The sequence below is a fragment of the Rana temporaria genome, chromosome 3 (genome assembly GCF_905171775.1).
Source record: "Rana temporaria chromosome 3, aRanTem1.1, whole genome shotgun sequence".
NCBI classification, from domain to species: Eukaryota; Metazoa; Chordata; class Amphibia; order Anura; family Ranidae; genus Rana; species Rana temporaria.
Window position 1 is genome coordinate 432724658 of NC_053491.1, and position 22581 is coordinate 432747238.

The 22581-nt window shown below is 42.1% G+C and overlaps 6 non-coding genes across 6 annotated transcripts; 5 read left to right on the forward strand and 1 right to left on the reverse strand.

Annotated features, from left to right (window-relative positions):
* Positions 1-234: 234 nt before the first annotated feature.
* TRNAH-GUG lies at positions 235-306 on the forward strand. Its single transcript has one exon. It is a non-coding gene; the product is annotated as a tRNA-His (tRNA).
* Positions 307-3592: 3286 nt separating this feature from the next.
* Positions 3593-3665, forward strand: TRNAV-CAC. Its single transcript has one exon. It is a non-coding gene; the product is annotated as a tRNA-Val (tRNA).
* A 1977-nt stretch (positions 3666-5642) lies between these two features.
* On the forward strand, positions 5643-5714 carry TRNAH-GUG. Its single transcript has one exon. It is a non-coding gene; the product is annotated as a tRNA-His (tRNA).
* A 5052-nt stretch (positions 5715-10766) lies between these two features.
* Positions 10767-10839, forward strand: TRNAV-CAC. The gene has a single exon. It is a non-coding gene; the product is annotated as a tRNA-Val (tRNA).
* An 8290-nt stretch (positions 10840-19129) lies between these two features.
* Positions 19130-19201, forward strand: TRNAH-GUG. Its single transcript has one exon. It is a non-coding gene; the product is annotated as a tRNA-His (tRNA).
* Positions 19202-22217: 3016 nt separating this feature from the next.
* TRNAH-GUG lies at positions 22218-22289 on the reverse strand. Its single transcript has one exon. It is a non-coding gene; the product is annotated as a tRNA-His (tRNA).
* Positions 22290-22581: the final 292 nt, after the last annotated feature.

Consider the following 22581-nt stretch of genomic DNA (forward strand, 5'->3'; position numbering starts at 1 on the left):
TATTTCATTTGTAAATAACTTTTTAATTATTTGTACCAATGCTGACAGTTGAACTGTTAACATAACAGTTGCGGTAGGTATCAGTAATTGGTATAGGCGAGTCCTAAAAAGGTATTGGCACTCATGAGTGAGTATTATTGTTGAAAAGAAGTGTTAAGCAGAAGAAGCGATGACATCATTTTAAAAGCCCTAAGCCCTAAACAGCCCTCTCTTAATCAGCTAGCCAAACAGCTAGCCGTGATCGTATAGTGGTTAGTACTCTGTGTTGTGGCCGCAGCAACCCCGGTTCGAATCCGGGTCACGGCAGTTGAGCTTGCAAATTTTTTTTTCTTAATATATTAGTACAAATTGTCTGTTGCAGTTAATTAGTTGATTATTTACAAACCAACAATGAAGATTTTTTTTTTTCACACTTAATACAGTGTGTATCCAAACCTCTCTAATACCCCCAGCAGGGCTTATCTGCATTATTTCCTTCACCTTGCGCTGTCATGTCAACTAGAGATCCTGGCTCTGGTGGCAAACCAACACAGGATTGCTAAAGAGAGAACTCACCTGCTCCTAAGGTGGAGGAGCTTCATATCTGTAAAGTATGAAGAATGACATAGGCCCAGGTTCAAGAAGCAATTGCGCCTGTGTAACCATAGGTTACGCAGCGCAATTGCTTACTTGCTCCGGCGCTACGAATGCTCCTGATTCAGGAACATCGTAACGCCGACTGCAGCCTAAAATCTGCGTGGCATAAGGCTCTTATGCCACGCAGATTTTAGGCTGCATTCTTGCGTTGACCACTAGGGGGCGCTCCCATTGTGATCAGCGTATAGTATGCAAATTGCATACTAACACCGATTCACAATTGTTGCGCGGGCCCTGCGTACGCAAGTTACGTCATTTCTGTACGGCGTGCTTAGCGTAAGGCTGCTCCTGCTAATAGCAGGCACAGCCAATGCTAAGGATACCCGTCGTTCCCGCGTCGCGACGTTCAAATTTTACGTCGTTTGCGTAAGTGAATCGTGAATGGTGCTGGACGCCATTCACGTTCACTTTGGGAAGCAAATGACGTCCTTGCGACGTCATTTGCCGCAATGCACGTCGGGAAAGTTTCCCGACGGAGCATGCGCTTTACGATCGGCGCGGGAACGCGCCTAATTTAAATGATCATTTACATTGCGCGTGCTTACGCCGGGCAATTTTGCCGGGCAAATTTGCGGGGGCGCAGGGCAAAATCGTTTGCCCTGTGCCTCCGCAAAAAAAGAGCAAATCTCTTTGAATCTGGGCCATAGGCTTTTGTTGCCGATCAACAATTCTCCACACTGAAAAAAAAGGATAAGACCTCCATTATACTGACATGTTAATGAAGGATTTAAGGCCGAGTTCCCCAAATATCTTCTTCTTTTTTTTAACGCTCCCCATCTTTGTCCCTACTTCTACATTAACCACTTGTCCCCAAATCACGTACCTGGTACGTCATTTGACTTCAAGTGGTTGTACCTGGGTGATCACCCCGGTACTGTTTTTTTTATAGCCAACAGCTCTCTTGTAATAACTACAGAGAGGCTAACCAGCCACTCGGTTGTTATTACAAGCAGCGAGAAGAGACCGGAGCACGTCAGCCGGCTAGTCGGAGACCCAAAGAAAGCTGGGATCGCCTTTGATTGGGTCACCGCTATGGTAACCCAGAAGCGATGAATGATAGGAAATCCTCTGTTGTCCTCTATACTACCATATTCTAAATAGCCAACAATGCTTAGATTCTTAATTTTTTTTTTTTTTATATCTATATATAATATTGCAATTAATTATTTATTATAGGGTGCACTCATTATACTGGCATCACACAGGATTGTTGATTTTCTAGGAAATCAGTTTTCCTTCAACATATTAGCTTTTAATGTACTTGTGTCTCTATTGTTTACCATAATACTCTAAATATATGCTTTTAATCAATTTTCCCTTTTTATGGTATATCATTTTTTTCATATATGGTGAATCTTATAATTTTATGAAAGAACCACTTATAAATGCCTCTATATAATTTGTCTTTCAGCCCTGATGAAGGGGGCCTTGAAACCCCTGAAACTCATTGACTTTTTATGTAGCATGATGCTAAATAAAAACTTCTCTGGATATCAGTTCATGAGTCTGGTGTTTTTCCCCAAACTTTTCCATATTTCTCTCGCAGGTTCTATCATCTTACGCAATTCTGTACAGACAATCATTTTGTTTTGCTGATATAAAGTGAGGGAAAAAATGCAAATTGTTATCCCCATAGGAAAAAATGTTCACTAATTTACAAATATGGTAAGATGGTAAAAGTTGGAGAGAATGCACAAACTGGGTGACATTTGAAAGCAATGGAATGAGAAACAATAAAAAATAAAAAAGAATAAAAAATTTGAAAATCAAAAACCATTATACCATAAATATTGGTATATTGCTTCAATGTAAAGTTAATTTTTTTTGTTCAAACCCTTTGTAATATAATCCAAGGGAGGGGATACCTGGCTGCACTTTTATCTACTTATAACAATTTAAATAATATATATATATTCCTCTGTTTAACCACCTGAGGCCCGCGCTATAGCCGAATGACGGCTACAGCGCGGACCTGAAAATCCAACTGGACGTCCATTGACGTCCGCCCCTTTTGGCTCTGTGTTGGCCGTGTCCCTTGGACACAGCCAATCACAGATCGCGGCGATCAGAGTGGCCGTTTGCTATGCGATCTGTGCGGCCAATGAGATCTGTGCGGCCAATTGCCGGCTCACACAGAGACAGCGTCCTGTCTCTGGAGAGGAGACCGATCTGTGTCCCTTGTACATAGGGACACAGATCGGTCACCTCCCCCAGTCACCCCCCTCCACCTACAGTTAGAACACTATACAGGGAACATATTTAACCCCTTCCTCACCCCTTAGTGTTAACCCCTTCAATGCCAGTCACATTTATACAGTAATTAGTGCATATTTATAGCACTGATCGCAGTATAAATGTGAATGGCGCCAAAAATGTGCCGATGTGTCCGCCATAATGTTGCCGTCCCAATAAAAATCGCAGATCGCCGCCATTACCAGTAAAAAAAAAAAAAAAAAAACAATTCTGTCCCCTATTTTGTAGGCGCTATAACTTTTGCGCAAACCAGTCGCTTATTGCGATTTTTTTTTTACCAAAAATATGTAGAATACGTATCGGCCTAGACTGAGAATTTTTTTTTTTTTTTAATTGGGCTATTTATTATAGCAACAAGTAAAAAATATTGTATTTATTTTCAAAATTGTCGCTCTTTTTTGTTTATAGCGCAAAAAATAAAAAACACACAGGCGATCAAATACCACTAAAAGAAAGCTCTACTTGTGGGGGAAAAAGGATATCAATTTGGGAGCCACGTCGAACGACCGCGCAATTGTCAGTTAAAGCGACGCAGTGCCAGAAGCTGAAATTTCACCTGGGCAGGAGGGGGGTATATGCGCCCAGTAAGCAAGTGGTTAATGAACAACCTAGAAGAAAAACAAATACTTACAGAGCTTGTTAGACATACAAAGATGTAGAGTCCAAAAAGTCTCCAGCTATCCTAGGGGAGGTCTTCATGTGAGTTTCCGTAGTGTAGTGGTTATCACGTTCGCCTCACACGCGAAAGGTCCCCGGTTCGAAACCGGGCGGAAACATTCCAAATACTTTTTTTCTTAGCTTTTAGGCACACGTAATTTTAAGGCTTGTTATAACTTCTATGTATTTCCCTGTACATTTTATATAACATTTGAAAAAATAACTAAATTTGTCTGTGTACACTGAAACGAATTGGAGTTTTTTTTAACTGAAGTTAAAGATTTGATAGAAAGTTGTGCTAATACTGTGAGACATAAAAAGAAAATTGCAACTGCCATCATTTTATCCTATAGGTCTTTTGTATTTAGAAAATATATAATATTTTGGGGTTTAAGTGTAATAGCAATATGACGGCGCCAAAGTGGTTTAGTTATCCTGATTGGACGTCATATGACGTGATCAGGATAACAAGCCAGAGCGCGCCCGCAGGGGCGCGCAGCATGGCGCTCAGAGGTGCTGTGTGTCAGTTTGACACACCACAACTTCGATCATGGTATGGAGCCTCTGACAGAGCCTTCTTACCACGTGATCAGCTCATAATCGCATGAACCAGGAAGTGCCGGTAAGTGGCTTTCCTGGGTTCGCGCTGACAGGGAGAGCCGATCGATGGCTCTCCCTCTCAGAGGGGCGGTCTGCGCTGATAAGCAGCACATTGCTTATTAGTGCAGCCCCCATCAGATGTGCCCATCACCTGCCAGCCTGTGCCCCAGAAAAAACGCCTGCCAGTGGCAATCAGTGCCCCATCAGTAATGCCTGTCAGTGCCTTTCAGTTGCCACTGATTAATGCCAGTAGCTCCTCATCAGTGCTGCCTATCAGTGCCCATCAGTTTTATTTCTTCAAAATTGTCAGCCTTTTTTTGTTTTTAGCACAAAAATAAAAACCGCAAAAAAAAAAAGTTTTTTATTAAACGATCCTCTGTTTAACCCCTTATTAACCCTTAATTTACTCTAATCAGACTTAATTCACTTCTTATTCCCCTTCTCCGTGTAATTTTTATTTTCCAGACCATTTCTTTGTTCACTTCTATCTTATAAACTATCAATATTTAAAACTTTTTTTGTTTGCTTTGTTCGTTAATATTTTTACACCTGTAACATATATTAAGACGTTTCACATAAAGAAATAAACGCAAAGTTTAAAAAAATACATTTACTTTGATTGTAAATAATGTTTCAATGCTTTGTATGTACCAATGTTGACAGCTGAAGTGTAAACATAACAGTTGCGGTAGGTATCGGTAATTGGTATAGGCGAGTCCTAACAAAGTATTGGTACTCGTAAAAAAATGGTATTGGTGCAATCCTAGTTTTTACAGTGTGAGCATTAGCGTTGAAAAGACATGTTAAAGCGGAGGTTCCCCCTAAAAACAAGTCTATACCATTCAATCCAGCATACTGCCAACATGTACAGTATGCTGTTTTCTTTTTTTATTTTCGGTTTACATACTGTAGTATAGGTATTTCTTCGCCCAGGCTTCCGGGTAGTGAATCCCGCGGGACTGGGCGTTCCTATTCGAGACTAAGTGATTGACGTATGACAAAAGCTTGCCCCCCGGCGCATAATGCGCGTCACCAGTTTCCGAAACAAGCCGAACTGCGAGTCGGCGCTATACTGCGCCTGCACACCGACGTTCGGAAACTGGTGACGCGCCTTTTGCGCCGAGGGGCAAGCTTTTGTCATACGTCAATCACTTAGTCTCGAATAGGAACGGCCAGTCCCGCGGCAAGTCGGGGGAAGAAATACCTATACTACGGTATGTAAACCGGAAAAAAACCCAGCATACTGTACATGTCGGCAGTATGCTGGATTGAATGGTATATACTTGTTTTTAGGGGGAACCTCCACTTTAACATGTCTTTTCAACGCTAATGCTCACACTGTAAAAACTAGGATTGCACCAATGCCATTTTTTTACGAGTACCAATACTTTGTTTTAGGGTGAACCCCCGCTTTAAGCAGAAGAAGCGATGACATCATTTTAAAGGATTTAAAGAGCCCTAGGCAGCAAGCTTTTAATCAGCTAGCCAAACAGCTAGCCGTGATCGTATAGTGGTTAGTACTCTGTGTTGTGGCCGCAGCAACCCCGGTTCGAATCCGGGTCACGGCAGTTGAGCTTGCAATTTTTTTTTCTTAACCACTTAAGGACCCAGCCTCTTTCTGAGATTTGCTGCTACAAGTTAAAAACATTTTTTTTGCTAGAAAATTACTTAGAACCCACAAATTCTAACACCCTAGAGAATAAAATGGCGGTCGTTAAAATACTATATGTCACACTCTATTTGCGCAAAGGTCTTACAAGAGCCCTTTTCTGTGAAAAAATACACTTTTTTGAATTAAAAAATAAGACAACAGTAAAGTTAGCCCAATTGTTTTTTATATTATGAAAGATAATGTTACGCCGAGTAAATTGATACCAAACATGTCACGCTTCAAATTTGCGCCCGCTCGTGGAATGGCGACAAACTTTTACCCTTTAAAATCTCCATAGGGGACATTTAAAAAATTCTAGAGGTTGCATGTTTTGAGTTATAGAGGAGGTCTAGGGCTAGAATTATTTCTCTCTCTCTACCGATCGCAGCGATACCTCACATGTGTGGCTTGAACACCGTTTTCATATGCGGGCGCTACTCACGTAGGCATTCGCTTCTGCGCGCGAACTCTGCGGGATGGGAATTTATTTTTTATTATTATTTATTTTACCTTTTTTTTATTACACTGTTCTTTTAAAAAAAAATGGTGTCACTTTTATTCCCATTACAAGAGATGTAATAGAAAAAAAGCATGACAGGTCCTCTTAAATGAGATCTGGGGTCAAAAAGACCTCAGATCTCATATTTACACTAAAATGCAATAAAAAACAAACAAATGTTGTCATTTGAAAAAAACAAATAAATAAATAAATGGCCCTTTAAGACGTTTTGACGTCGCTTCCGCCCTGCTATGGTATGGAGACAGGTGGGGGCCATCTTCCCCTCACTCGTCTCCATACCCAAACACCATAAGGACCCGATCGTCTCCGCCACTGCCGACGGATCTGGCACAAGAGAGCGACGGGAGGGGGCATTCTCCCACCGTGATCTTGCGGCGAATCTGCCGCAGAGACTACCATTATCAGAAACCGGACTGCCGGCTGAAGACGAGGATACCTGGGTTATGGCAGCTAGCTGCTGCCATAACAGAGATATCCCTCTTCAAACAGCCAACGTATATCGGCGTGCGGCAGCCCAGAAGTGGTTAATATATTAGTACAAATTGTCTGTTGCAGGTAATTCATTGATTTTCACAAACCAAAGATGAAGATTTTTTTTCAGAATTAATACAGTGTGTATCCAAACCTCTCTAATACCCCCAGCAGGGCTTATCTGCATTATTTCCTTCACCTTGCTCTGTCATGTCAACTAGAGATCGTGGCTCTGGCGGCAAACCAACACAGGATTGCTAAAGAGAGAACTCACCTGCTCCTAAGTTGGAGGAGCTTCATATCTGTAAAGTATGAAGAATGATATAGGCTTTTGTTGCCAATCATCAATTCTCCACACTGAAAAAACAGGATAAGACCTCCATTATACTGACACTTAAAAGAAGGATTTAAAGCCGAGTTCCTGTCCCCAAATATTATTAGTTTTTTAATGCTCCCCGTCATTGTTCCTACTTCTACATCAACCACTTGTCCCCAAATCACGTACCTGGTACGTCATCGGGATCGGCTTTGATTGGGTCACCGCTATGGTAACCCAGAAGCGATAAATAATATGAAATCCTATGTTGTCCTCTAAAACTACCATATTCTAAATAGCCAACAATGCTTAGATGCTTAAAATATTTTTTTAAATATTTAAAAATATATATAATTTTGCAATTAAACATTTATTATAAGGTGCACTCATTACACTGGCATCACACAGCATTGTTAGTTTTCTAGGAAATCAGTTATATATATATATATATATTTTTTATTTATTTATACATTAGTTACTGTATATACACTCGAGTATAAGCCGGCCCAAGTATAAGCTGAGGCACCTAATTTTACCACAAAAAAACTGGGAAAACTTATTGACTCGAGTATAAGCCTAGGGTGAGAATGCAGCAGCTACTGTAAGCGGAAAGAGGGTCAACAATGCCCATTTGCATGCCTCACTGTGCCCATTTGCACGCCTTACTGTGCCCAACCTCACTGTGCCCATTACAACCTCACTGTGCCCATTACAGCCTCACTGTGCACATTGCAGCGTACCTGAAATTCTTCACAGGCTGCGCTGTGGGCGTCCATTTTTTAAAACTCGTGGCTTCCTCCTGGTCCCGTTCCATGATAGGCGTTTGACACTGTGTTCGGTGTTCCGCCTATCACGGACATTCTTTCATCCTCGCACTCAGTTTACCAGCAGACACTGTGTTCAGTTTTCCGTCAATCACGGACGTTCTTTAATCTTCAGACAAGAGAAGGTCCGTGATAGGCGGAACACTGAACACAGTGTCAAACACCTATCACAGAACGGGACGGGACACTTGAGTATAAGCCAAGAGGGGTATTTTCAGCCCTAAAAAAGGTCTGAAAAACTAGGCTTATACTGAGTATATACGGTATTTAAATTGTTATAAGTAGATACCCTTGGATTGTACTACAAAGGGTTTGAAAATAAAAATGTTAAAGGTACCAGTACTTTACATTGAGGTAATATACCAATATTTATGGTATAATGGTTTTTGATTTTGAAGAAATGTAGAAAATGTTTTTCCCACACGCATCACAATGTTTCTCATTCCATTGCTTTCATATATCACCTATTTGTGCATCTCTCCAAACTTTTACCATCTTACCAGATTTGTAAATTAGGGGTGAAAAAATCCTATGGGGATAACAATTTGCTATTTTTTTCCACTTTATGTCAGAAAAACAAAATTATTGTCTGTACAAAATTGTGTAAGATGATAGAACCTAAGAAAGGAAAAGTAGAAGCACGTGGGGAAAAACACCAGACTCATGAATCCAGAGAAGTTTTTATTTCGTATCATGTAACATAAAAAGTCAATGAGTTTCAGGTGTTTTAAGGACCCTTTCATCAGGGTTGAAACACAAAATATATGGAGGCATTTATAAGTGGTTCTTTCATAAAAAAAAAAAAAATGATAACATTCACCATATATGAAAAAGATGAATATACCATATAAAGGGAAAGTAGAATAAAAGCATATATTTAGGGTATCATGGTAAACAATAGACACAAGTACATTAAAAGCTAATACGCTGAAGGATATATATTTATGTATACACACCTCTATGTTAAACCACTTGACAACTGGGCACTTAAAAACCCTTAATAACCAGACCAATTTCCAGCTTTCGGTGCTCTCACATTTTGAATGACAATTACTCATACAACACTGTACCCAAATGAAAATGTTGTAATTTTTTTCACACAAATAGAGCTTTCTTTGGTGGTATTTAATCACCGTTTTTTTTTTTTTTTTTTTTTTGCGCTATAACATTAAAAATGACTGAAAATTCTGTAAAAAATGATTTTTTCTTTGTTTCTGTTATAAAATTTAGCAAATTAGTAATTTTTCTTCATACATTTTGGCCAAAATGTATACTGCTACATATCTTTGGTATCTTTTGTGAAAGTTATAGAGTCCACAAGCTATGGTGCCAATATCTGAAAATTGATTACACCTGAAGTACTCATTTCTTGAGACCCTAACATGCCAGAAAAGTACAAATACCCCCCAAATGACCCCTTTTTGGAAAGAAGACATTCCAAGGTATTTAGAAAGAGGCATTGTGAGTTTTTTGAAGTTGTAATTTTTTCCCGCAATTCTTTGCAAAATCAAGATTTTTTTCTTATTTTTTCCCCACAAAATTGTCATATTAGCAGGTTGTTACTCACACACAGCATATGCATTCTACAAATTACACCCCAAAACACATTCTGCTATTACTACCGAGTATGGCGATACCACATGTGTGAAACTTTTACACAGCGTGGCCACATACAGAGGCCCAACAAGCAGGGAGCACCTTCAAGCGTTCTGGAGCACCCAGGCCAATTCTGACATTTCTCTCCTACATGGAAAAATCACAATTTATTTGCTAGAAAATTACATAGAACCTCAAAACATTATATATGTTTTTTTTTTAGCAAAGACCCTGAAGAATTCAATGGCAATCATTGTAACTTTTTATTTTGCACGGTATTTGCGCAGCAATTTCTCGAACGTTTTCTTTTTTTGAAAAAAAAAAACGGTTTTGTGCTTTAAAAAAAAAAACAGTAAAGTTAGCCCAATGTTTTTGCATAATGTAAAAGATGAAGTTACGCCGAGTAATTTGATACCCAACATGTCGCCCTTCAAAATTGCACACGCTCGTGGAAGGGCGCCAAACTTCGCAACTTGAAAATCCCTATTAAATATTTTTGCTGGTTACATGTTTTTAGTTACAGAGGAGGTCTAGGGCCAAAATTATTGCTCTCGCTCTAACGTTCGCAGTGATACCTCACGTGTGTTTTGAACACCGTTTTCATATGTGGGCGGGACTTACATATGCATTCGCTTCTGTATGCGAGCACACGGGGACAGGGGCGCTTTAAAAAAAAATTGTTTTTTTTATTGTTCATTTTACTTTATTTATTTTAGTTTGACGCGTTTTTCTCCCCAAAAATTTTTTTGATTACTTTTTTTCCTATTACAAGGAATGTAAACATCTCTTGTAATAGGAATATGGCATGACAGGTCCTATTTACAGTGAATAAGACCCCATATCTTACCTCTAGGCTGGGAAGCCTGAAATAAAATAAAAAAACAATCCTGGCTTTGATCGTAGCAGTGAGTCGGTAGAAGCAACGGAGGGCGACGGGAGGGGGGGGGGACATATGGCAAAGTATGGCCGAGCGTGGCCGAGCATGGCCGAGCGTGGCCGAGCATGGCCGAGTATTGCAGAGTATGGCTCGGTATTGCAGGGTAGTGCAGGGTATTGCAGAGTATGGCAGGGTCTTGCACGCTCCCAGAGTTAACGAACTGCCTTGTAGCTGTCAATCATCTATGGGCGGGTCTTTAAGCGGTTAATGAACAACCTAAGAGAGAAACAGATACTTACAGAGCTTGTTAGACATACATGGAGATAGAGTACAAAAAGCATATCCTGGGGGAGGTCCTTATGTGAGTTTCCGTAGTGTAGTGGTTATCACGTTCGCCTCACACGCGAAAGGTCCCCGGTTCGAAACCGGGCGGAAACATTCTCAAATTTTTTTTCCCTAACTTTTATGCGCATTCAATTTTAAAGCTTGATATAACTGGTATCTATTTCCTCAACATTTTACAGAAAATGTGTAAAAATAATTTGTTTGTGTACACTAAAATGAATTGGAATTTTTTTAAACTGGAGTTATAGATTTTAATGAAAGTTGTGCTAATACTGTTAAACACAAAAAAAAAATTGCAACTGATCCATTAGTATTAAAAAAAAAAAAATTATAAAAATGCAATAAAACTATCCCCTATTTTGTAAACGCTATAAAGTTTGACAACCGATAAACGCCTATTGCGATTTTTTTTTTACCAAAAATAGGTAGAAGAATACGTATCGGCCTAAACTGAGTAAAACAAATTTTTTTTTATATATTTTTTGGGGGATATTTATTATAGCAATAAGTAAAAAATATTGCATTTTTTTCAAAATTGTCTCTCTATTTTTGTTTATAGCGCAAAAAATAGAAACCGCAGAGGTGATCAAATACCACCAAAAGAAAGCTCTATTTGTGGGGAAAAAAGGACGCCAATTTTGTTTGGGAGCCACGTCGCACGACCGCGCAATTGTCAGCTAAAGCGACACAGTGCCGAATCGCAAAAAGGGGCAAGGTCCTTTAGCTGCATTTTGGTCACCTTTGCTTGTTCTAGGTTTGCTGCATATGTCCAACACACCTAAATCCTATGCCACAGTAATAAATAAACTCCCTTATTGAATATAAGATAAGAATATCAGATAACTGAAATTCATAGAAGGAAGCTAAACCCTAATTTCCCTATAGCTTCAAAAACATGGCCACAAGTAAATAAACAAAATCTATGTATGTTTTTCATTCCTATGAGATAAGTACGTGATGCGCTGCCCAAAGTGAACAGAATGGCCCAGATTCAGGTAGAATCGCGCAATATTTGCGTGGGCAAAGAGCAAAAAAATTTCTCTGCGCCCACGCAAATATTGCGATTTGCCCGCGATTCACGGAGCAGTTGCTCCGTAAATTGCGCGGGCGATATGATAAATAGCCCTGCGTAAGGGCGCCTAATGTAAATGATCCCGCCGGGGGCGGGAATCATTTAAATTAGGCGCGCTCCCGCGCCGAGCGAACAGCGCATGCTCCGTCGGGAAACTTTCCCGACGTGCATTGCGGCAAATGACGTCGCAAGGACGTCATTTGCTTCTAAGTGAACGTGAATGGCGTCCAGCGCCATTCACGGTTCACTTACGTAAACGACGTGAAATTTAAATTTCACGAGCGGGAAGCGCAGCTATACTTTAGCATTGGCTGCGCCTGCTATTAGCAGGAGCAGCCTTATGCTAAAGTGGCCGTACGGAAACTCCGTACCTTGCGTGCGCAGGGCCCGCGCAACTTTTGTGAATCGGTGGTAGTATGCAATTTGCATACTATACGCCGATCACAATGGCCACGCCCCCTAGCGGCCAACGCAAGAATGCAGCCTGGGATGTGAAGGCAAAAGGAGGCTTATGTCTGTCACATCCTAGGCTGCAGTCGGTGTAACGAGGTTCCTGAATCAGGAGCACTCGTTACACCGGAGCAAGTAAGCCCTTGCGCCGCGCAACCTATGGTTGCGCGGGCGCAAGTGCATCTTGAATATGGGCCAATGAATTTAATGGACTTTTTTTGCACATTTAAAAAAAATATTTTAGCCCTGAGGACTAGTTAAAACCCCTGAACATTATATAATTTTCTGAAAGCAGAGACACTGCAGAATAAAACAGTGGTAGTTTTCTTTGTCACATATTTGTACGATGATTTAACAAGTGCAAAATAATCAGTAAAAACTAGGGCTGTTACTGATTAAAATTTTTGTGTTCGATTAATCGTTTTTTTTTTTAATCGATTAATCGACTAATTTCGATTAATTAACGCAAGAATATACACATTTGCCCCGATGCTGTAAGATTATACACATTTGCCCCGATGCTGTAAGATTATACACATTTGCCCCATGCTGTAATATACACATCTGCCCCCATACTGCAAGAATATACACATCTGCCCCCATGTGTACATTACAGCAGCATGGGGGCAGATGTGTACATTACAGCAGCATGGGGGCAGATGTGTACATTACAGCAGCATGGGGGCAGATGTGTACATTACAGCAGCATGGGGGCAGATGTGTACATTACAGCAGCATGGGGGCAGATGTGTACATTACAGCAGCATGGGGGCAAATGTGTATATTAAAGCATGGGGGCAAATGTGTATGTAAAGCATGGGGGCAAATGTGTATGTAAAGCATGGGGGCAAATGTGTATGTAAAGCATGGGGGCAAATGTGTATGTAAAGCATGGGGGCAAATGTGTATGCAAAGCATGGGGGCAAATGTGTATGCAAAGCATGGGGGCAAATGTGCATGTAAAGCATGGGGGCAAATATGTATATTCTTGCAGTATGGGGGCAGATGTGTATATTAAAGCATGGGGGCAGATGTGTATATTAAAGCATGGGGGCAGATGTGTATATTACATTTGCCCCCATGCTTTACATACACATTTGCCCCCATGCTTTACATACACATTTGCCCCCATGCTTTACATACACATTTGCCCCCATGCTTTACATACACATTTGCCCCCATGCTTTACATACACATTTGCCCCCATGCTTTACATACACATTTGCCCCCATGCTTTACATACACATATGCCCCCATGCTTAACATACACATATGCCGCCATGCTTTATATACACAGATGCCCCCCAGGCTTTACAAACACATATGCCCCCATGCTTTAATATAAAGGATGGTTGTCCTCCTCTCTTACCTAAAGATCGGTCCGCAGAGTAGCTGATGGACACGTGCGCAAGGGAAGATAATACAAGCAGGCGGGCGGGTGATGATGACGTCAGCGCGCCGCTACTTGGCTGCTGCCGGGTGGACCAAGATGGCCGCGGCTCCGGAGCTAGGCCGAAGCCGCGGTCTTTCCTATGGGCGAGACCGCGGAGCTCACTCCGCGGATCGTCGATCAAAAATATTTTAGTCGATCAAAGAAATTAACGATTAATCGAACAATTAATCGTTAATTTCCGCAGCCCTAGTAAAAACACATTACAGTTACTTTTTTTTTTAACAGAGATGTTTATTGAAATACAAATCAGCATTACATTGTCAAAGCATTAGAGACATAGACATAGTACAAAGAAATCAACATGAAATCAGCATAAATCGGGGGACTTAGTCCCAGAGCAGGTAAAATGTTTCAGAGTACACATACAGTGGAACTTTGGATTGCGAGTAACGCAGTTAATAAGCGTTTCGCAATATGAGCACTGTATTTAAAAAAAACCTGACTCGGTTTGCGAGTGTTGTCTCGCAAAACGAGCAGGATTCAAGCCAAATCGATGTGCAATACCGCGTTTGGCCTGAGGTGGGGGACTCTGGAGCCAAGCTTGGAAATGCTTGGAAAATCTCAAAAATACTCCGTTCCTGGGTGTTTCCAAAGTCTTCAGAGTTCAGCCGAGGTCGGCCCTTTCAGAGTGATTACCCAGCTCTCCGGCGCCCCCTGCTGGCCGCATGCGGTATTGCAGCCCTCAAAATTTCCTCTCGCCTACTAGCATTTGGCGAGTGGATTTAAGCTGGGGGAGAGTGATGACAGGGCTGCATGACCAATCTCCCTCCAATCTGTGCCTACACTAAGAGTCCAGATAAGATTGGCGGCCGAAGAGGAAAGGTGCATGCTCGGGAAAAGTAGTCTGGTGAGCCGCGCACAGGCAGAGCAGTACACAGGTGCTCTCCTTACAATTCTCATTAAGCCATGGGACCTAACAGTATGACCTCTCTGAGCCTGGCCCCCTCCCCCGGGCCTGACCAATGTAGCTGCAGAGCAGAAAGTAATGAGTGAGGTGGAGGATTGCAAAAATTACCACTCCGGTGCAGCACTCACAGAAAGTTGCCCTGACATGAGAGCGGCAGCCTTCTAGTTTGTGCAGTTTTCTTCTCCTTGTGCTCTATGTAAGTGTCCAACAGTTTAGCCTGAGCACTGTGAACAGACTGGTCTCAATGTGTGCTGTGCGCTGTCAGTGTGCGCTGTGCTATGGTGTCAATGGCTGTGCAGTTGTGTGGATTTCAGTGCTGGAATGTACTCCCTCCTGCTGTGCTGCAGCTCCTCTCTTCTCTGCCAGCCTGAATAAAAGGGGGAAGTGGGGACATGCAAATGTGGAGCCGCACACACAGGCTCCTGATGATGAGATGAATGGGAGAGAGAGAGAGAGGATGGATAAGAGTTGCAGAGGAGACAGCAAGAGAATGGGTAAGAGACCCAGTTATAGTGCCCTGTCCCTCTGGTCTGCCCCCAGTGCCCTGTCCCTCTGGTCTGCCCCCAGTGCCCTGTCCCTCTGGTCTGCCCCCAGTGCCCTGTCCCTCTGGTCTGCCCCCAGTGCCCTGTCCCTTTGGTCTGCCCCCAGTGCCCTGTCCCTTTGGTCTGCCCCCAGTGCCCTGTCCCATTTTGTTAAAGTTGTTGTTGGTAATATTTAATTTTGTAACTTGATTCTGCATAAAACATTGTCATTCCATGAGATAATCTACGAGGGCGTGTTTACGGGTGCAATTAGGCACAGGGCAGTGTATGAATTAGGTGGGGCAACTGGTGGCGAGTAACTCTTGAGGCCTGGCTAGTAGTTCAGAACTTGAAATTTTGAGCCCTGCGGTATTGTATACCATTGAAGTCAATGCGGAACAAATTATTTTAGTTTCCATTGACTTCAATGGGGAAAAATCACTTTGATATGCGAGTACTTTGGATTATGAGCATTCTCCTGGAATGGATTATGCTGGTAATCCAAGGTTCCACGGTATAATATTCCTAACGTCAACCTGAGAGTTCCATAAGCATAAGGTCAGTGATTCCTATACCCCTATCCATAACTTCAGCAAATGAAGGGTAAGTCAGATACTTTTAGTACACAAAAGCACAATATATTGCCCATGTTTTTAGTAAAATATAAAAGATGAGGTTAAAGCGGAGCTCCACCCTAAAGTGGAACTCACGCTGATCGGAAACCCTCCCCCCCCTCCGGTGTCACATTTGACACCTTTCAGGGGGGAGGGGGGTGCAGATACCTGTCTAAAGACAGGTATTTGCACCCACTTCCGGACACACAGTTCCGGGTAAACTGCGGGCAGAACGTCACCTCCCGTCCTCCCCCCGTTGTGCTCTGGGAACACTCGGCTCCCAGAGCACAGCGGGAGCCAATCAGCGGCGTAGCACAACTCGCGCATGTGCCGTAGGGAACCGGGTAGTGAAGCCGGAGCGCTTTATGTTCCTGGTCCCCTTTACTGATGATGGCGGGGGGAGCAGCAGAGTGACGAGCGATCGCTCGTCCTCTACTGCGGACGGCGCTGGACTCCAGGACAGGTAAGTGTCCTAATATTAAAAGTCAGCAGCTGCAGTATTTGTAGCTGCTGGCTTTTAATATTTTTTTTTCATGCCACATCCGCTTTAAGTGAAAAGTAAATAGATGCCCAACGTGTTATTTATATATATATATATATATATATATATATATATATATATATATATATATATACACACACAGTATCTCACAAAAGTGAATACACCCCTCACATTTTTTTTAATATTTTATTATATCTTTTCATGTGACAACACAGAAGAAATTAAGAAATTACACTTTGCTACAATGTAAATGTAGCACCCACTACCTATTGGTAGGTACTAGAATTGTGTTTTCTAGGTTTTAGGTATCAGTACAGGCAAATTTAGGCAGGCCTGTGCTCTATGCAGGCCTGTTTGTTTTGATCTGGGACTGGGAGTGTTCAGTGTAGCAGTGGGTGTGGCCACCTGTGCTCTAGTTCTGAGGTGTCTCCCCTGTCTCTGGGGAGAATGTACAGAGTAGGGGGAAGGGCCTGGGACTGGAGTGGCAGGCAGCTTGTGTGGGAAATCTGACCAATCTCCAACTAGGACAGGGGGCGGGCCTCCTATATAAGCTGAGGTAACATGCCACTAGGAGGCAGTTGTCGGCCGGGAGAAGTGAAGGATGGAGTACTAAACAGTGCAGGGACCCCACCCCCATCTGGGGGGGGGGGGGGGTGAGGCCCAGTGAAGTAGCCTGGGAGATTGGCTAGAGGCTGTTGGAATGTACGTCCAGATAAAATCCTCCATCAAGGACCTGGGGCAGGAAGTAGGTTGGTGAGTGTACCACAGGGAGTCTGTGAGGGAGCTTTGTCATTACAAGGCCAGTGATGAGGAGTCCTGGATCAGAGGAGGGAGAGAGACTGTGAGGAAATGTGTCAAATCAATGTCGCCCCGAGGGTGCAGGATTTGCAAGTAGGACTATCTGGGCTGGGATCAGTAGTCCATCACCAAGTACAGAGCTGTTAAACTACTAGGCCCCCCTGGGAGGGGTTCTGCAGGCCCCGGGCCTAGTAACTACGCAGTCATATGCCACCAAGTACAATCAATTACAGAAACTGCTGGGACTTATTTAGAGTAAGGCCTAGTGGGCTGAAGATGGCAGGACAGGAGTACCAATTTGTGACAGGAAAGTGATGTGCAGGAGAAGTGTCCTGAGGTAAAGTTCTGAGGTGAAAAGTCTGTCAGAATTAGAGTCCGCCATTTTTATCCATCCGGGGAGTGCAATGTATGGACCGCTATATTTTCAATGAAGATATGAAGTAAACCATTTGCTCATGTAAAGCTGAATTCACTTTAACCACTTAACAACCAGACCAATTCTGACACTTCGCTCCTACATGTAAAAATCATAATTTTTTTTGCTAGAAAATTACATAGAACCCCAAACATTATATATGTTTTTTTTTTTTTTTTTAGCAGAGACCCTAGAGAATACAATGGAGGTCATTGCAACTTTTTATCTTGCACAGTATTTGCGCAGAAATTTTTAAAACGCGTTTCTTTTGGAAAAAAAAACGTTCATGCTTTAAAAAAAAAACCGGTAAAGTTAGCCCAATTTTTTTACATAATGTGAAAGATTATGTTACACCGAGTAAATAGATACCTAACATGTCACGCTTCAAAATTGCACACACTTGTGGAATGGCGCCAAACTTCGGTACTTAGAAATCCCCATAGGCGATGCTTTACATTTTTTTCACTGGTTACATTTTTTTAGTTACAGAGGAGGTCTAGTGCTAGAATTATTGCTCTCGCTCTATCGTTCGCGGCAACACCTCACACGTGTGGTTTGAACACCGTTTTCATATGTTGGCGGGACTTATATATGCGTTCACTTCTGCGTGCGAGCACACGGGGACAGGGGCACTTTAAAAAATATATATATAATGGTTAATTTTACTTTAAAAAAAAATAGGTTTGACACTTTAAAAAAATAAATTAAAATTTTGATCTCTTTTATTCCTATTACAAGGAATGTAAACATCCCTTGTAATAGGAATATGGCATGACAGGACCTCTTTACAGTGAGATATGGGGTCAATAAGACCCCACATCTCACCTCTAGGCTGGGAAGACTAAAATAAAAAAAAATAAAAAACGATCACTACTTCACAGCAGAAACCAGCGTCGTTTTTTTGAATGCAGAGGCCGGGCGTGACATCATAACATCGTGCCTGGCCTCCGACGATCATAGAGACTCTGGCGACCATCTGGTCTGCTGGAAATCTCTATGCTCAACATCCGGGGCCGACGGATCCAGTCTCCGCGAGCTCGCGCAGCAAAGAAAACTCATACGGAAGTCACGCCTGCATATGTAAACGGTGTTCAAATCACACATGTGAGGTATTGCCATGATCGTCAGAGTGAGAGCAATAATTCTAGCACTAGACCTGCTCTGTAACTCTAACCTGGTAACCGTAAAAAAAAATTAAATCTTCGCCTATGGAGATTTCTAGGTACCGTAGTTTGTCGCCATTCCACGAGATGCGTGCAATTATAAAGCGTGACATGTTTGGTATCTATTTTCTATTTACTCGGCATAATATCAAATTGGGCTAACTTTACTGTTTTTTTTTTTTTAATTCATGAAAGTGTCCTTTTTCCCAAAAATGTGCGTTTAAAACTCTGCTGCACAAATACTGTGTGACATAAAATATTGCAACAATTTTTTATTCTCTGCAAAAAATAAATTATATATATATATATATATATATATATATATATATATATATATATAGTTTGGGGGGTTTTAAGTAATTTTCTAGCAAAAAATACAGATTTTAACTCGTAAACACTAAAGTTCAGAAATAGGCTTAGTCATGAAAGGGTTACAGGATTTAAAGAGCCCTAAACAGCCGCCTCTCAACCAGCTAGCCAAACAGCTAGCCGTGATCGTATAGTGGTTAGTACTCTGTGTTGTGGCCGCAGCAACCCCGGTTCGAATCCGGGTCACGGCAGTTGAGCTTGCAATTTTTTTTTTTTAAAGTGATTGTAAACGCACATTTTTGACCTTTTCCTACAGGTAAGCCTATAATAAGGCTTACCTGTAGGTATAAAGAATATCTCCTAAACCTGTACGGTTTAGGAGATATTCCCCTCGCAATGCGCCTCTGATTGCAGCGGCGCATGCACAGGGGGGATCCTCGGCTGAAGGGCCGGCCCACGCCGACCCATGCCGGATTGAAATCTCCCGCGCGCATGCGTGGGAGTGACGTCATCGCCGCTCCAGCCAATCATAGCGCTGGAGCGGCGATACCCGGAAGACACACTCGGCTCGGCGTGGACCAGGTAAGTTCCCTACCTCGTTCCGAGGTAAGTATTTCATAATGAGCTAATATGCGGTGCATACTAGCTCATTATGGCTTTTGCCTTGCAGGGTTAAAACAAAAAAAAAATGTATATGCGGGTTTACAACCGCTTTAAGCCTGAGTGCTTTCACACTGGAGCGCTATAATCTCTAAATGACCCCAAATATAAAACAAGCGCTCTCCATAAAGATAATGCAGTGTATAATCCGCCAAACAAAGAGTTAAACAAAGCTATTGCCTAGGACCATGGAGCTCCATCTGCCAGAAGGACACTGGGAACTGTGAAGACATAAGGAGAGAACAAAGCGCACAGGCTCCTTGTGCAATACAGTTTTATTGAGTAAATAAAGGGATGATAACAAGTTTCACTCACAAGAGTATTGTAAAGCTGAGCATTCATGTAGGTACTCCTAGGCAGTATATGGAGCGGGATTCTCTGGATGGTAGGAGAGCGGAGGCTGAGAGGGGTGGAATCCAGCATGCAGCAGCCAACAAGCTTTGAGCGAGTCGTTCGTTCAGACCAGGATCCAGAGTCCATGGTGAAGCAGATCCCGCCTCCATGATTCACATGACTCCAGGCTATGCCAGCTGACAGGGGGCACTCTAGGGTTGCCAGGACAAATGCATTTCAGATTCTCTCTATTTATACCTTTCTTTCTCTGCTGACCTATACATGCATATACACGTGTTTATTATTCAGTGATCCGCCTACCATCACATGCCATAGCAGATCCGTTAACATCCTGTAAATTGGCGGTGAGTGTCATATGTGTGGTTAGCCACACACATGCTTTTTTGGGGATGACCGCACACGGCTATACGATTAAAGTTCTTCCTCTAAGACAGGGGTCTCCAAACTTTTTGAGCAAAGGGCCAGTTTACTGTCCTTCAGACTTTAGGGGGGCCAGTGGGAGTAGAAAATGTCCTGGTGTCCAGTGGGAGTAAACCATGCCCTGGAGGTATGAATAGTGAATAGAATAGTGCCCCATTGTTGGTGTTAATGGAAAGAATTCTGCCCAATCGTTGCTGCCAGCAAGAGAAATAGTGGCCCATCGTTGGTGTCAGTGGGAGAAAAAGTGGCCCATTGTTGCTGTCAGTGGGAGGAATAGTGGCCCATTGTTGCTGTCAGTGGGAGAAATAGTGGCCCATCGTTTGTGTCAGTGGGAGAAATAGTGGCCCATCGTTTGTGTCAGTGGGAGAAATAGTGGCCCATCGTTGCTGTCAGTGAGAGAAATAGTGGCCCATTGTTGCTGTCAGTGGGAGGAATAGTGGCCCATCGTTGGTGTCAGTGGGAGGAATAGTAGCCAATCGTTGGTGTCAGTGGGAGGAATAGTAGCCAATCGTTGGTATTAATTGAAGGTATTGTGCCCTTTTGATAGTGCTCCATATGCCCCATTGTTGGTGTCAGTGGATGGAATGGTGCCCCAAGGGCCAGATAAAGGCAAGCAAAGGGCTGCATCTGGCCCCAGGGCCGCAGTTTAGAGACCTCTGCTCTAAGACTACGGGAAAAACATATTTCTTAAAAATTACCTTTATAGGAACTCTCGATACATTTATATACAATGTTCATTAAAAGTACATAAGATTAATAACAAAAATATTAATTAACATTAACATTTTTTTTTTAAATAATCTTTGGCTTTTACACGTGTGTAAATCCATCCCACACATGGAGTCCATAAGGTTCATATTATTATAATAATAATACTAATATCAAAATGAACTGTAGCTCATATGGTATTAGTAGACTATGATATATATTGTATTATCCTTTATTATAAGTTAAATGAATCTTCCCGTTTTAATACAAATCATTTTTGATTTTTTTTATACAAACAATTCATTTATGATAATATAAAGTAAATGTATGCAAAAAACTTTTGCAAACCCATTTTTAAACTTTTATACTATACAACTTTTTATAAAATACATTCAGTATTGGTGTATCAAGTATAACCGAGTTGTTTTTATGTTGCTGCATGTTTGTTACTCTGCTGGAGAAACATGATAGCCATCAAAGGATCAAAAAGGTTTAAAATGTATTAAACATCGTTTTCTGACACCTATTAGTTCCCTCATTAACTATGCCTGTGTGTATACCATGATTGTCCATTGGCTGACACCTTTAGGGTTAATTATGCCGACACCACCCACACTTGATAAAAAGACCTCTCAGAGAGGACTGGGCTGACCTGAAACGCGTTGGCCTGTCAAATCTAGAGCGCCCTGTCAGCTGGCACAGCCTGTAGTCATGTGATCAAAGAGGCGGGATCTGCCTCACCGTGGAATAGGGATCCTGGTCTAAACAAATGGCTTGGGTGAAGCCTGTTGGCTGCTGCATGATGGATTCCACTCCTCTCAGCCTCCGCTCTCCCACCGTACAGAGGATCTCACTCCATATGCTGCCTAAGAATACCTACATGAATGCTCAGCTTTACAATACTCTTGTGAGTGCAACTTGTTATTAATCCTTTATTTACTCAATAAAACTGTATTGCACAAGGAAGCCGTGCGCTTTGTTCTCTCCTTATGTCTTCACAGTTCCCAGCGAACTGATTCATTTAGAGACTATAGCGCTTTCACTGGAGCTTTGTTTGTTTCTTTTTTTATTAAAGTTCAGACACACTCACCATACTAATAACAAAATTAGAGTAAAAATGTCAACTGCCGTGACCCGGATTCGAACCGGGGTTGCTGCGGCCACAACACAGAGTACTAACCACTATACGATCACGGCTGGCTCTGTTTGGCTGGCTGGTTATTTGGAGGCAAGTTAGATAGGGCTCCTTAACCACTTAAGCCCCGGACCAATATGCTGCTAAATGCCCAAAGGCGTTTTTACAATTCGGCACTGCGTCGCTTTAACAGACAATTGCGCGGTCGTGCGACGTGGCTCCCAAACAAAATTGGCGTCCTTTTTCCCCCACAAACAGAGCTTTCTTTTGGTGGTATTTAATCACCTCTGCGTTTTTTTGCGCTATAAACAAAAACAGAGCGACAATTTTGAAAAAAATTCAATATTTTTTACT